Raw genomic sequence first — 16,362 nt, forward strand, 5'->3', positions numbered from 1 at the left:
TTCTAGAGGAAGAATTCCCAAGCATGAAGTGGGAGAACCTACTTCCTTTGTTGTCCAAGGCAAGAAGCAGAAAGGAAGCAGAGGCCATCATTTTTCAAGAAAGCTTGCTCCTAGATCCAATAGTTCCTATAAATGGAAAATGGACTTATCAGAAGTTCAATGCTACAACAACCATAGGCTTGACCAATATGCCCTGGACTGTCCTGAAAACAAAAGAGCACAAAGATCCAACTTCAACGATTGTAGAAACAACTTCAGATTTGATTACAGAAGAAGAAGAGAAGCTCCTGCTGTTCATAAAGAAAGTCATCGTTCTTCCAAGACTTCAAGGAACCCAAGGTATGATAATAATGGAATTGAGACGCAGTCAGAGTACTTTCTTGTTTCTGCTCTTTCTAGTTTCTCTCTTGTAGATTCTTGTGATATCTGGTTGGTTGATAGTGGTGCTTCAAGACACTTTACGGGTTATAAAGATGTTCTCTCAAATCTAGTTGACAGGGAGACAAATATGCAAATCATACTTGGAGATAACTCTACATATCCTATAAAGGGATTTGGTTCTGTTTCTTTTCATCTGGATGAACTTAAAACTATATCTCTTCAAGAAGTTTTGTATGTACCTAGCCTGAAAAAGAATCTTGTATCTATATTTGCTTTAAATGATAAAGGAATGAAAGTTGCTTTCATAAATGGAAAAGTTCTCACTTGGCCAATGAGATCTAGCATGAGAGATGCCTTCACTCCGGGATCGAGATTTGAAGGGTCTCTATAAAGTCAATGGAAGACAAATGCATGCGCTAATTCATGACAACAATCATCAATGTGAACTTTGGAACTGAAGGTTTGCTCATCTGCACTAAAACATTGCTGCATGTGAGAGAGATGGTTTTTGTGTTGAATTTTGTTAAAATTGGCAACGAGGGCCAAATTCCACCTTAGGACAACTCATATGATGGAGACGATTATTGCATTGGATTCCTCTTTCGGAGAGGTACAGTTTTGATATAATAATCATCTCATTCTGACAAGCAGAAATGGAATTATGAATTTATTCTTCTTATGGACAAATGGTCAAGGTCGGCCTCAGTCAAATGTAGGCTCATGTAACCCAATAGATGGGTCTCCTCACCCTCAACGAATTGTATAAATAGGAGTGGCCCTTCCCTCATTTGGACACTCACTCATCACCTATGAAACCGGATTCGTCCAAACCCCTGGACGAATCCCGAATCGGACGAATCGGACACGATTCTGTCCTGACACGTGTCATGTTTCAATGACTCGTCGTGTCATATCCGGGTACGTCGTGTCATGAGCGTGTCAAAAAAATGAAGAACGTGTCACGATTTTGGAATCGAATCCTGGTTTCGGATTCGTTTTTCGGGCTGCTGGTAGGTTTAAGTTCGCTGTTGTCATTCCCATTTGACCGCATTTGCAACCTTAACATCGATTTGGAGCGAGTAGCAGCGATTTGGAGCGGCGGACCGCATTGCAATTTGCAGGTTTAAGGTTAGTTCGCTGAGTTGTTAAAACTTAATATGTATCACACCTTATCAGTGATCAGTTTGCATAAATTGCGTGACACAAAACCCTTGAACCACTGTAATGTTGGGTATATAGAACCAGTCACCACAACGTATGGAGCAACGCCATATAATCTGAGCCACTGAAATCTAACAATGCTCCAGTCGTTAAGAACGAGCCTTTGAAATCATGAACGAGTCGCCAGTGTTATATTATCACTGTGCGATCCATTTCTGTGTGAGCTATAGATAGATGCGGGCCACCATGATACATATATGAACCATAGTTAAATTAATAAATAGACAGAACAAAGGTATACGCCACGGCCCACTGTGTTTTATAATAAAGGTTACATATGTAATATTTCAGAGCTGCAATGACAAGAACTGAGTCTGTGCATCTTGTTTATTACCTTGATGATGGAATGAGTGAGCAGAAGCGTGTGTAATAAGAGTGTTGGGTTTGGATATTTTTATAAACGGAGTATGGTATTCACTATTCAGTTGGCAGAATGGACACACTTGGCTTTGTCTGAAATATGTATCTCATGGCCACAGCTTTAAAGTAGAAAATGCTTGCGTAATGTTCAACTTACGGCTATCGATATATACAAAAACATCATAATTTAGTTCTGCAGTGAAGATCCATGTTAGAACAGGCCATTAACCTATAAATCAGAGTCAAGAATGAGTTCGTTGTACATTTCTGGGCATAGTTTAGCCTCCATAATGTGATTGAAATGCTAAACGGAGTAAGTGTGGGGTCATCCTCTGCGTATTATTGAATTCTGGGCCGGGTTTCTCCACATTGGCATGAGTTGGAAAGAGCTGAAGTCTTCCTCTTAGTGGCTGTGCGTATAGCTGATAAAGATAGCCCATTGTGCATAGGCCTAGAGTACTCAGAAGTGCCACAAATTCAACATATTTAGGGCTGCTGAGAACACTGTCTTTTATAACACTCAGACCTTGGCCTGTCCTGGCAGTGTAGAAGTTTAGAACACTGTCTTTAATTTTTTATACAGCAACATAGAATACATTATACAGCCAGTTGGCAGTGAGCCACTGCTAGCCTATAAAATGAACTTGATTCTTGTTCATTTCTTTTGCTGTTTGCATTTTAAAAATTTTACAGCAGTTTGACTGTTTGTTCATTTTTTTTACAGGTTGAGGTAACATGGCTCAATCAACGGCAGGGGCAGCAAGGAAGGGCAAGAATGTCATGGGTAGAGATGCTCTTCCTCCCCCAATATCATCAGAGTCTGCTGCAAGTAATCTTGAGGGAAGAGGAGTTAAAGACAATGAAAAATATCCATTGTGGAAATATGTCGCAAGAGAGGATGGGTCAAACAGCAAGGGAAAGGGAGGAGGCAATGTGCAATGGAAATGCAGCTTTTGTAACCTTTCTTTCACAAGCACATATCACCGTGTGAGAGCACATTTGTTGGCTATACCAGGTAAGGGGATTGGAGCTTGTAAAGATATTCCTTCACAAAAGAGAAAAGAATTGGAAAAGGAGGCCCATGTTGGTATGGAACATGTGGCACTGGCTTCAAAATCAAAAGCACCCAAGGGCAAGAATGAAGACCCCCTTCCATTTTTGAGGAAAGCCACCACCAAATTTCCATTTGAGAGTTCTACTTCTACTGGGGGACAAGCATTAAAAAGAAGATCACTTGGTCCAATGGATAGGATTTTCCAAAAAGAGAGACGGGACGAGCTTGATCTCACCATTGCCTTCTTCTTCTATCAAAACTTCATATCATTTAATGTTGCACGTTCACCTTTATTTGTTGAGATGTGCCGAGCTCTAACTCAAGGGGCTCCAGCAGGGAATGTGCCTCCTGGGTCAGAGAAGCTGAGAACCACATTGTTGACGAAGGCAAAAAAAGAGGTGCAAAAAATGCTCGAGCCTATTAAGGCATCATGGCCAACATCTGGGGTTAGCATTGTTTCTGATGGATGGACAGATCCAGCACGACACCCAATCATCAACTTCATGGTGTCTTCCTTGAATGGTCCAGTTTTCCTGAAAGCAGTGGATACACTTGGCGAATACAAGGATGCACAATTTATGGGTGAGTTATTTATTAGAGTTGTTGAAGAGGTAGGTGTTGATTCTTGTGTGCAAATCATTACAGATAATGCACCTGTTTGCAAGGCGGCTGGCATGATTGTGGAAGCTAAATATCCACAAGTGTTTTGGACACCTTGCATTGTCCATTCATTGAACTTAGCACTGAAATCCATTGCTTCTGATGTGCTTTGGATTGGAAGCATTATTGAGGATGCAAGACATATCCGTAACTTTGTGCAAAATCATACAAATGCCCTCACTATCTACAAGGAGTACAGTAATCTATCATTGTTGAAGATTGCTGATACACGGTTTGCATCTTCATTCATGATGTTGAAGAGGTTGAGGGAGGTCAAGACTGCTCTTGGGTCCATGGTTATTTCTCAGTTTTGGTCTTTTTGGAGAAAGACAGATCAGGCAGCCTCTAAAAGAGTGAAGGACACGGTACTAGATGATGCTTGGTGGGAGAGGGTAGATCTAATTATTCGGATCATGGACCCTATCATCTCTTTGCTTCGAGTTGCAGATACAGACAAACCCATCCTAGGAGAGGTTTATGAGGGATGGGATTCCATGCTTGAGTCTGTGAGGAGCATTATTCTACAGAGTGAGTGCCCCCCGTATGAGACATCACCAGAGGCCTTCTGCGATACCATACATGATATTCTTGTCCGCAGATGGGACAAGAATTGTACACCTTTACATTGTTTGGCTCACTCATTGAACCCCAAATACTACAGCCATGAGTGGTTGAATGGTGGACCTTCCCGCAGATTCCCTCCTCACATGGATGGTGAAATCTCACAGGGGAGGAAAGAGGCATTGAAGCGGATTTATCATGATAGTGCATTGCTTGCTGAGGTGGAGGATGCCTTTGCAGAGTTTTCCACTGGCAGTGGTCGGTTTGGAGGCTATGATGTGATTAAAGACAGGGGGCTTAAGAAGCCCTACTCTTGGTGGGCAAATCATGGGGCAACAAGCCCTCCTCTTCAGCAGTTAGCCATGAGGCTCCTCTCTCAGGTGACTTCATCCTCTTGTTGCGAGAGGAATTGGGGCACATATGGGAATTTGCATACTGTGAAGAAGAACAGGCTTGAGCAGTCCAGGGCAGAGACAATGGTGTATGTGCACACCAACCTTCGTCTTATTTACAGGCAGAGGGAAGAGTGGTTGAGGGGAAAGACAAAGATGTGGGATGTCTTTCCTGAAGATATGGGTTTGGACACCATTGTTGAGTTGGCATTGGCCAACATGGATCTCGGTGATCCAGTGCTAGACCCTATTAGTTTTGATGACTCAACCTCCATACCAGCAGATGCAGAGGCGACTATGGATACAGGGGAGGAGGAGGATGCAGAGGAGAGCAGTGGGGACCATGATGATGGGGACAGTGATGCTGATTCTGATGCTGATTGATGCCTTGAGGCTTGTATACCTATAGTTGTTTTATATTTTCTATTTCTATTTGCCATTGGCATTGCACCAACACTACCTATGTAACAGATTTTGATTTGATGACTTAATGATAAAACTACAGTTGTCAGTGTGTTTATCTTACTATCTTGTAGTTGTAAGTTGTCTTTCAGTTATGAATTATGAATCATGATTTAAATTTTTAATAGATTTATGATTTTATCATTTATCATTTATGTGACCAGTACCACTGACATTTATTTGAATTTTGTATGTACTATGCATGCTAATAGCTATAGGTGAAGATCTATGTTTGAAATCAATAAATTTGTATCATTAATTAAAATTTGTGTAAGAAATATGCTAATAACTAATTTTTAAGATATATATATATATATATTATATATATATATATATATATATATATATATATATATATATATATATATATTTTTTTAATAAAATAATATATAACGTGTCCTAACGTGTCTTGTTCCGGGGGTCAGCGTGTCCCGAATCCGACACCACAAATCCCGAATCCTACGTGTCCCGAATCCCCGTGTCAGGTGACTTAGCTCATCACACATCACATCATCTCTCTTTTCTCTTGTTTGGTTCGTACCATTTGGAGGCAACTTCTCTTCTTTGCACGTGTGGCAGGAAGCCAAGTTTTTCTAGGTCAAAAGAAGCCGAAGTATCAGAGCATTGACCAGCATTGACCAAGAGGGATTTGACTAGTGTTGACCTTGGATTTTGGGCCAAAATTCCTATTTCTCTAGGCTACATTTATTGGCACAGAAATCGAGGAGTTTGGGATAGTTTGACCAACGTTGACTTCAGGTTGATTTCAGATTTGACTGTAGAAAATTACAATAGTGTTTCTCTCTCCTTTGACTGGGTTTGACCGAATTGTTTTGGGCTGACTTTGACTCTCTTAGAAGGCTGAATTGGAATGCTGTTGACCGAGCTGCTTGGAGGACTTTTTGGGGCAGCGTGGACCATCGTTGACTTTTCGGTTAGGGCTGCATTGACTGCTGATTTGGCATAACTTTTTTGGGCTTGCATTTATGATATTTGTACTGGCTCTATCTGCTGAACTATTGAAGAATAATAAGAAGATTGGATCAAAGCGTTTCCCCACTTTGGGGTTTGTCCCTGGCACCTGCCACATCTTGTGACCTCTTGTCTTTGCTTGTTTTATGCATATGAGTTTATGTTCTATCTGCATTTACTGTCAATGTTTATAAGTTAATGTGATTGCTATTGGATATAATTGGAAATTGTCATTGGGCTGCTAAAGGAACATTGAAGTAAGTTGTGCTTAAGCATAGAACATACCATTGTTATCTAATATTAACATGGTATCGGAGCTCAGGTGAAGGCAAAGCCCAAGCAAGAGTGAAGCAAAGCATTCACTAAGGGAAGCTATTGGACAAGGACTTGGAACTAGTCCCAATGATGACTACATCTTTCTTCAAATCCAAGGAAAAGCTTAAGGACAAATCTGACTATCATGCATGAAGATGACTTTGGATTTGACTTTAAAGAAAATGATGCTATGGACTATGTCAAAGGAAGAGTAACAGAGCCTCCTTCAAATGCATCCACTGCTGCACAAACCAAATACAAGAAAGGTGAGGTTAAAGCTAAGAATATTATTGTTGATTCCATTCATAAGCCTTTGGTTGCCTATATTTCTGATTTGGAAACATCTAAGGAGATGTATGAAAAGCTGGTTGGGATGTTCAAAATAAACAATGCGAATCAAATTTTCTTTCTCAAGAACAAGTTGAAAGATATTAAGATGGATAGAGGAGAATCCATCCAATCCTACTTCATGAGGATCACCAAGATCAAGAATGATCTCCTATCTATTGGTGAAGTCACTAGTGACAAAGAGCTTTCTCTTATTGCACTTGGGGGCCTTACAAGAGATTGGGATGTGTTCAACACCCATCCTCAACAATGACAGGATTCCGGGATTTGATGAACTATTGGCCAGATGTACTTAAGAATAAATAAGGATGATGGAAAGAGAGAAGCCCTCAAATGGAAACAATCCTATCGCCTTCTCCGCTCATTCTAAGAGAAGGAACATTGTTGGCCCAAGGAATCAAGGACAAGGGTTGAAGCTGTGAATCAAAGAAGGAAGGAAAGGAAAGTGCTTCAATTGCAACAGGTTTGGCCACTTCGCCAGAGAGTGTCCTCATAAGAAGGATACTCCAAGAGATGATGACAACAATAACAACTTAAAGGGCAATGGCAATCAAACACCAAGTTCAACAACAAAGGAAAGAGGAATGCTCCCGCTGCTCGAAATGGAAATGGTTGTCTTCCCATGAAGTCAAGAAACTCGAGGTATGAAGAAGTTATTGTTGTAAAGAAGAAATAATTTTATCTTATTTTTGCCCTTTCCATTGCCTCCCCTCTTGATACATTAGACCATTGGTTGATTGATAGTGGTGCCTCAAGGCACTTCACTGGGTACAAAGAAGCTCTCTCAAACTTGGTTGAAAATAAAAGAAATATGGAGATTATACTTGGGGATAATGCCACTTATCTTGTGAAAGGTATTGGGACTGTTACTCTTTACCTAAATCATGGTCAAACTCACCACTTACAAGAATTACTATATGTACCTGATTTGAAAAAGAACTTAGTTTCTATTTTTGCGATGGAAGACATAGGTTTTAAGGTGACATTCGTTGATGGGAAGGTTCGTGTTTGGCAAAGGAACCCAAGAGATGCATTCAGTCTTGGATTCAGGGTTGAAGGTCTCTATTAGGTTGGAGGAAGTTTGTTGGGAGTAATGACTTGTGATACTTCTTTTCAATCCAAATTATGGCACTAGAGATTTGCTCACCTTCATTTCAAAGCCTTACCCAATGTAAGGAAGATGGTCACAGGGATGCCTGAATTCAACTTAAATCATGAAGGTGTTTGTCAAGGATGTGAAGTTGGAAAACATACAAGGGGACCATTCCCTTCAATTGAGACTCAAATCACTGATATTCTTCAATTGGTCCATTTTGATCTATTAGGTTTGTTTCCCGTGACATCTTTGGGTGGATATTTGTATTATGCTATTTTTGTGGATGACTTCTCTCGCAAGACATGGATCTATTTCTTAAAGAAGAAGAATGAAGTATTCAAATGGTTCCTCTCCTTCAAAGCCTTGGTCGAGAATCAAACAGGGAAGAATATCAAAGTTCTAAGGACCGATAATGGGACCGAATATGAGTCTAATGAATTCAAAGACTATTGTAGAGACATTGGCATTAAGAGGGAGACTACAACCGCTTATACTCCTGAAAAAAATGGTGTTGCCGAAAGGAAGAATCGTACTATCATAGAAGCCACCCGGGCTATGCTTCATGATCAAGGTCTTCCAAAGTTCTTATGGGGATAACCTGCCAACACCACTGTGTATGTCCAAAACTGATGCCCACATCAAGCTTTGGACTTCATGACTCTCGAAGAAGTATTCACCGGTAAGAAAATTGATGTTTCTCATTTTAGAATTTTTGGTTGTCCTGTATATTTTCATGTACCGAAAGAGAAAAGAAACAAACTAGATGTATCTGGGAAGAAAGCAACATTTGTGGGCTCAAGTGAAACTTCGAAGGCATATAAAATCTATGTGCCTGGTAAAAGGGAAGTGGTATTAAGTCATGATGTCACTTTCGATGAAAATTCTACTCTTAGAAAGATTCGAGATCTTCCTATTCCTAGGAAGGCCAATGATGACGTTGATCCAAAAAAGCAGGATGAACCTCCGTTCGTTGAACTGATGCCCGATGTTGAAGGTCCGATGGATCCCATTGATCCACCTCCTTGTGAGCCCTCTACTTCAAAGAAAAGGCCTTTATGGCTCAAACATACTCTTGAAGATGCCGAGAAACACGTTGCACTGAGGAAGACATTTCGTGAAAGCAAGAAGCCGAATAGGTACCAAGGGTACTTAGCTGCCATGAGTACCATTGTACAACCTGAGCCTTGTACATTCGAAGAAGCCGAGAAGCAACAGGTTTGGAAGGATGCAATGAACGAGGAGTATGAGTCGATCATGAAGAATGATGTGGGATGTGTTTCCTAGACCCAAGGATAAGCTAAGTAACCGGATTCGTCCAAATAGCCTAGCGAACCAGAGTCCGGCGTGTCCGGTACAATTCGGTCAAAAAACGAATCCTAAACTCAGATTCTTCGAATCCTATTAGGATTCGTCGAATCCTAAACGAATCTCGATTTTTGCCAGCGTGTCACGATTTCCAGGATCCGTGTCCCAAAAAAGGGACTGCCATGGGTTAAAAAAGGCCGCATTTCCTCATTTCAGTCACGCTGTTTATCATTTGGGTTGCATTGTTTGAGCTGTTTGCAAGGAGAGAAGGGTTTGGAGCAAGGAGCTAAGGGAGTAGAGCGTTCGACAAGGAGATTCAAGCACCAGGTAAGTGCATTTCAACTCCATTTTTTTGCATTTCTTATTCTATTACGGCAGTTTGTATTTGATTTTTTGTTTACAAATTTGTGCATGTTTTGTTCATTTCCTTTACAGTATTCATGGCTCAATCAAAGGCAATAGTTAGGGGGCAAAGGAAGGGCAAGAATGTCTCCATTGGAGATGCCCCTCCTCCCCCAATATCATCAGAGTTTGCTGCAAGTAATGTTGATGGAAGAGGAGGACCTAGAGACAACATTGATAAATATCCATTGTGGAAATATGTCACAAGAGAGGATGGGACAAGCACCAAGGGGAAGGGAGGAGGCAGTGTGCAATGGAGGTGCAAGTTTTGTCACATTGCTTTCAAAAGAACATATTTCCGTGTGAAAGCACATTTGTTGGCTTTACTGGGTTGTGGGATTGTAGCTTGTAAAGCTGTTTCTTTACAAAAGAGAAAAGAATTGGAAAAGGAGTCCACTGTTGGTATGGAAAATGTGGCTTCAAAATCAAGAAAACCCAATAATGAAGACCCCCTTCCATTTTTGAGGAAAGCCACCACCAAATTTCCATTTGAGAGTTCTACTTCTACTGGGGGACAAGCAGTAAAAAGAAGAGCAATTGCACTTGGTCCAATGGACAAGATTTTCCAAAAAGAGAGATGGGAAGAGCTTGATTTCACCATTGCCTTCTTCTTCTATCAAAACTTCATATCATTTAATGTTGCACACTCACCTCTATTTATTGAGATGTGCCGAGCTTTAACTCAAGGGGCTTCAACAGGGTATGTGCCTCCTGGGTCAGAGAAGCTGAGAACCACATTGTTGACGAAGGCAAAAAAAGAGGTGTAAAAAATGCTTGAGCCTATTGTAGCATCATGGCCAACATCTGGGGTTACATTGTTTTTGATGGATGGACAGATCCAGCACGACACCCAATCATCAACTTCATGGTGTCTTCCTTGTGTGGTCCAGTTTTCATGAAAGCAGTGGATACACTTGGAGAATACAAGGATGCACAATTTATTGGTGAGTTATTTATTAAAGTTATTGAAGATGTAGGTGTTGATTCTTGTGTGCAAATCATTACAGATAATGCACCTGTTTGCAAGGTTGCTGGCATGATTGTGGAAGCTAAATATCCACAAGTGTTTTGGACACCTTGCATTGTCCATTCATTGAACTTAGCACTGAAATCCATTGCTTCTGATGTGCTTTGGATTGGAAGCATTATTGAGGATGCAAGACATATTCGTAACTTTGTGCAAAGTCATACAAATGCCCTCACTATCTACAAGGAGTACACCAATCTATCATTGTTGAAGATTGCTGATACACGGTTTGCCTCTTCATTCATGATGTTGAAGAGGTTGAGGGAGGTCAAGACCACTCTTGGGTCCATGGTTATTTCTGAGTTTTGGTCTTTTTGGAGAAAGACAGATCAGGTAGCCTCCAAAAGAGTGAAGGACACAGTGCTAGATGATGCTTGGTGGGAGAGGGTAGGTCTAATTATTCGGATCATGGACTCTATCATTTCTTTGCTTCGATTTGCAGATACAGACAAACCCATCCTAGGAGAGGTTTATGAGGGATGTGATTCCATGATTGAGTTTGTGAGGAGCATTATTCTACAGAGTGAGTGCCCCGAGTATGAGACATCACCAGAGGCCTTCTGTGATACTATACAAAATATTATTGTCAACAAATGGGACAAGAATTGTACACCTTTACATTGTTTGGCTCACTCATTGAACCCCAAATACTATAGCCATGAGTGGCTGAATGGTGGATCTTTCCGCAGATTCCCTCCTCACATGGATGGTGAAATCTCACAGGGGAGGAAAGAGGCGTTCAGGCAGATTTTTCAGGATAGTGCATTGCTTGATGAGGTTGAGGATGCCTTTGCAGAGTTTTCCACTGGCAGTGGTCGATTTGGAGGTTATGATGTGATTAGAGATAGGGGGCCTAAGAAACCCTATTCTTGGTGGGCAAATGATGGGGCAAGAAGCCCTCCTCTTCAGCAGTTAGCCATGAGGCTCCTCTTTCAGGTGACTTCATCCTCTTGTTGCGAGAGGAATTGGAGCACATATGGGAATTTGTATAGTGTGAAGAAGAGCAGGCTTGAGCAGTCCAGGGCAGAAACAATGGTGTATGTGCACACTCGTCTTATTTACAAGCAGAGGGAAGAGTGGTTGAGGGGAAAGACAAAGATGTGGGATGTCTTTCCTGATGATATGGGTCTGGACACCAGTGTTGAGTTGGCATTGGCCAATATGGATCTCAATGATCCAGTGCTAGAGCCTGTTATATTTGATGACTTAGAGGGTTCATCCTCCACACCAACAGATGCAGAGGCGACTATCGATACAGGGGAGGAGGAGAATGCAGAGGAGAGCAGTGGGGACCATGATGATGAGGACATTGATGCTAATTCTGATGCTGATGATGAGGATTGATGCCTTGAGGCTTGTATACCTGTAGTTGTTTTATATTTTCTATTTCTATTTGCCATTGGCATTGCACCGGCACTACCTATGTAACACATTTTGATTTGATGACTTAATGAGAAAACTACAATTGTCAGTGTGTTTATCTTACTATCTTGTAGTTGTAAGTTGTCTTTCATTTTAATTTATGAATTATGAATCATGATTTATGTGACCATTGACATGTATTTGAATTTTGTATGTACTATGCATGCTATAGATGAAGATCTATGTTTGAAATCAATAAATTTGTATCATTAATTAAAATTTGTGTAAGAAATATCTAATTTTTATATATATATATATATATATATATATATATATATATTTAAATATATATAAATATAAATATATATATATATGTATTTTTTTTTTTAATAAAATAATATATAATGAATCCTATGTGTCCTGTTCCGGGGGGTCAACGTGTCCGAATCCGATACTACGAATCCCAAATCCTACGAATCCCGAATCCCCGTGTCAGGTGACTTAAAGGATAAGTCTGTGGTCACTTCTAAATGGCTCTACAAGATCAAACATGGAGCTTGTTGACACCTAATCCGAAACGGATGGGTGAACTGGACAGTCATCAGGAAGATGAACTGATCCGTTTTATTTATGTATATAAATATGAGTTAGCTAATGAATAATAGTACTCAGTTTTCTCTCCCGCTCATTCTGGAGTTACCCTGGCCTGACATGGTATCAGAGCACAGGTCCCAGAAATAGTTGTAACTCCTGCTGTCCTGAGAGCTGCTCATACCTGAGCGCTGCTCTCTCCTGAGCGCTGCTCTGCTCTGACATCCTGAGCGCTGCTTTGCTCTGACATGGTATCCTCTGTCGCTGGACTGACATACCAGAGATGCGTTGGTGCCTCATTTTGCTCTCACCCAACGCTCATGGTTGTTAACGCTCTCACCGCCCTCCCACCATCGATGCACCAAGCTGAATCTATCCTTGAACAATACAGCTCACTGCCGTGTTGCTTGAACTTGTTTTATGAAGAAGTGTCCCTTGCTTAACTCGTTTATAATGCCTCTGCCCTCGTTGCCCACAAGCAACGCTGCATCAGACCTGAACAACCCTTTGTTTTCCTTCAACAGATTATAGTAGTTATTGTCGAAAGCTAGCGGGGTATCTGGATCCATGCGCACTTTTGTCTTTCTGTCAGATGGACTGCAGATTGTTTTGAGATGAGCGGCATAACCAGGGTCCAGCGAAGGATCGGTGTCTCCTACGCCACTGTTGTTGTATAGACGAATTGAGAATGAACCACAGTGAGCCCTTCTAATCGTATGAGGTCCATTCCTACGGCATCTCGTGTAGCCAGAGCCAGAATATCTGCACACGACACCACCCCTGGACACGCAACCTCCAGGGCGGTCTTCACGGACAGTGCAGTAATGGAAGGCTGATCTTCACGCCTATTCACTAAAGAGGGCACGCTTTTCATTAAAGAGAGGGTACTGCACCATGCAATGCAAGGGAGGTAACGTGTTGCGCAGTTGATTTTAAATGGCGGTTTTGGTAATGTGATGTGTTGCGCAGTGGTATTATTTTTTATCGAATGCACAGTGGTATTAACGTTTGAATGCCTTTGCATTATTAACGTTTGAACGTGTCTGCAATATTTGAATGCGTTTGCATTATTAACACCCTTTTAAAGCTGAATCCGCTCACTATATTCGAGTGTATTAAAGCTGAGCGCATCCGGGGAAAACACTGTGAGTATTAACGCTGAGCACTGTGGATGTATATATATATTGTCCAAGTTTGTGGTCCAGAATATATATATATATATTGAATGGTTTTCTTGCTTAAAAGAAAATAAAAGGGGAGGTGATATGGAAAGGGGAGGATATTTTATAAATTTTGGAGACATTTGAAGAAAACTCAGTGCACAAAGAATTTGAAATCTGTTACCCTTTTTGAGTACAATTTCACTGCATATCAGCAGAAATTTTTTTATCAGCAGAAGTATTTTTCTATCAGCAGAAAGTTTTTTTTTTACAGAATGCATTCAATCATTTCTATGGTCGGAATAGTTCTCACTGGCAAGGAGAACTATTCTGAATGGTCTCGGATGGTAAAACACACCCTCATCTACAATGAGTTGTGGAAAGGAGTGTGTGTCGGAGAAGAAGGCAAAGACCCTGTGCAGCCTACATCAGATAAAGAACTTGTCATTTGGGAAAACAAGAACAGCAAAGCCTATGCATTGATCGCAACATCTGTAAATGAAGAAGTAAGTCGTCATATTTCATCCTATTCCACTGCCTTTGAAGCTTTACAAAAGCTGAAAGAACTCTATGATTCACATTCTGCACTTGAAGTTGTTCAGCTCATGATTAAACTCTTCACTCTTGAACTGAAAAATAATGATCCCCTTGCTCTTGCATCTGAAATAAAGTCTATAATGCATGATATTAAATCCACTAAGGTTGAGCTGGATATCTCTCTTATTGCCTTTCTCAAAGCACTCTATCCTACCTACTCTAATTATCTTGAGTCTTTACAAGCAAATGGAAATCTTAAAGACATAACCTTTGAGTCTCTTGTGAAAAAGTTTGCTGAAAGAGAGAAAGCATTTGGAAAGAAAACAGTCCCTGAATCTTCTGAAGAGACTGTTTGCCTTGCTCATAAAGAAAAGCATCCTGCTCAAGATTCTACAAGAGGAAGAGGTGGACGAAGAGGAAGAGGAAGATACTTCAGAGGCAGGGGGCAGACATTCTCAAGCAGAAAAGGCAGATCTGCATTGCATTCGTTGCAAACGAAATGGATCACATGATGCTTCTACATGCAAGCTACCATGGGACAAGATTGAGCAGAGAAGAAATCAGCAAAAAGGTAAAACTGATGACACAGACAAAGGTAAAGCACCTGAATCCGCTCACTATATTGAGGCACAATGTAACATTGGAGTAAATGAAGATTTGTTTAATGCTTCACTTGCTTCTTCGAAAAATGACTGGTTGCTTGATTCAGGAGCAACCTGTCATATGACTCATAGGAAAGATTTTTTTGAAGATTTCACTGACAATGTTGATGGAGCAGTATACTTTGCAGATCAGTCAAAAATCAAGCCATCAGGGCTTGGCACAATCAGGCTTAAACTGCCTGGTCTTCCAGACTTTCTTCTGGATCATGTTCTATATCTCCCACAGCTCAAGAGAAACTTGCTGTCCCTGGTCCACATCCGCCAGCAAGGTCACTCCATTCATATGTTTGATGGAAAGCTTGAGGTAAGAAAGGCATCTGACCACTCACTTGTCATGAGGGGTATAGAAGAAGAAAGACTTCTTAAACTGCAAGGAACTTCTGCTTATGCACAACATTTTTCATATATTTCTCATCATGAAGAAGGTACACTTCCATCAAGTTTATTATGGCATGCTAGATTTGGACATTTAAACTATGATAGTCTCCGCTTGTTGAAGAAAAATGGTGTTGCTGGTCTGCCTACAATTCCTAGAAAACATAAGCAATGTGATGCTTGCATTTTAGGAAAGCATAGCAAACAGTCTTTTCATGATTCACATTCAAGAGCACATAGGAAGCTTGAACTCATTCATTCAGATTTATGTGGTCCAATGCCTGTCCCTTCTGCAAATGGAAATAAATATATCATGACATTTATTGATGATTACACCAGAATGTGTTGGGTTTATTTATTCAAGAACAAATCTGATGCTTTTCAAACATTCAAGAATTTTCATAAATGGATTGAAAATGATGCACAATCTCATATTGGGTCTATTCGCACTGATAATGGAAAAGAATATACATCAAATGAATTTGAACACTATCTTCGCCAACATGGGATTAAACATCAAACAACTGTGCCTTATAATCCGCAACAGAATGGTGTAGCAGAAAGAATGAATAGAACAATCTTGAATATGGTACGATCCATGCTTTTCTTCAAAAATGTAAAGACAATGTTTTGGGCTGATGCTGTTCTATGTGCTGCATATATAAAGAATAGATGTCCATCTAGTGCTATAAGAAACAAGACTCCTTATGAATTGTGGTATGGACATGTTCCTTCGGTAAAACATCTCAGGATCTTTGGTTCCACCTGTTATGCTTTAATACCAAAGGTACATAGAAACAAACTTGGTGCTAGAAGTCGTAAGTGTATCTTCCTGGGGTATTCAAACACATCTAAAGCATACCGCCTCTATGATGAAGTAAATAAAAAGTTTGTTTTATCTAGAGATGTCATTTTTCTTGAATCATCCAAATCTGACAGTGTTGTTGAGTGACAACTTGATCGCTTGGATAGATTCACAAAACCGAAATCATTTCAAGAGTTTGATAATCAGATTCCACATCTTGAAGGGGGGATTCCTATACTAGATCAACATGTGGAATCTTCTTCTGAAGAACAATCTCCCCTGCATGACACTCCAACAACGGATGATGCTTTAAG

General features: G+C 40.5%; 1 protein-coding gene and 1 pseudogene across 2 annotated transcripts in view; one reads left to right on the top strand and one right to left on the bottom strand.

Annotated features, from left to right (window-relative positions):
• Positions 1-16,362, top strand: part of LOC149239681 (zinc finger (CCCH type) helicase family protein) — a 319,676-nt gene that overhangs the window by 201,328 nt on the left and 101,986 nt on the right. The gene's annotated exons all lie outside the window — the stretch shown is intronic.
• LOC149239682 (alanine--tRNA ligase, chloroplastic/mitochondrial pseudogene) overlaps positions 1-16,362 on the bottom strand; it is a 53,172-nt pseudogene that overhangs the window by 1,606 nt on the left and 35,204 nt on the right.

The sequence above is a fragment of the Pinus tabuliformis genome, chromosome 8 (genome assembly GCF_031772625.1).
Source record: "Pinus tabuliformis cultivar Carrire ecotype Pingquan chromosome 8, CPIR1, whole genome shotgun sequence".
NCBI lineage: Eukaryota > Viridiplantae > Streptophyta > Pinopsida > Pinales > Pinaceae > Pinus > Pinus tabuliformis.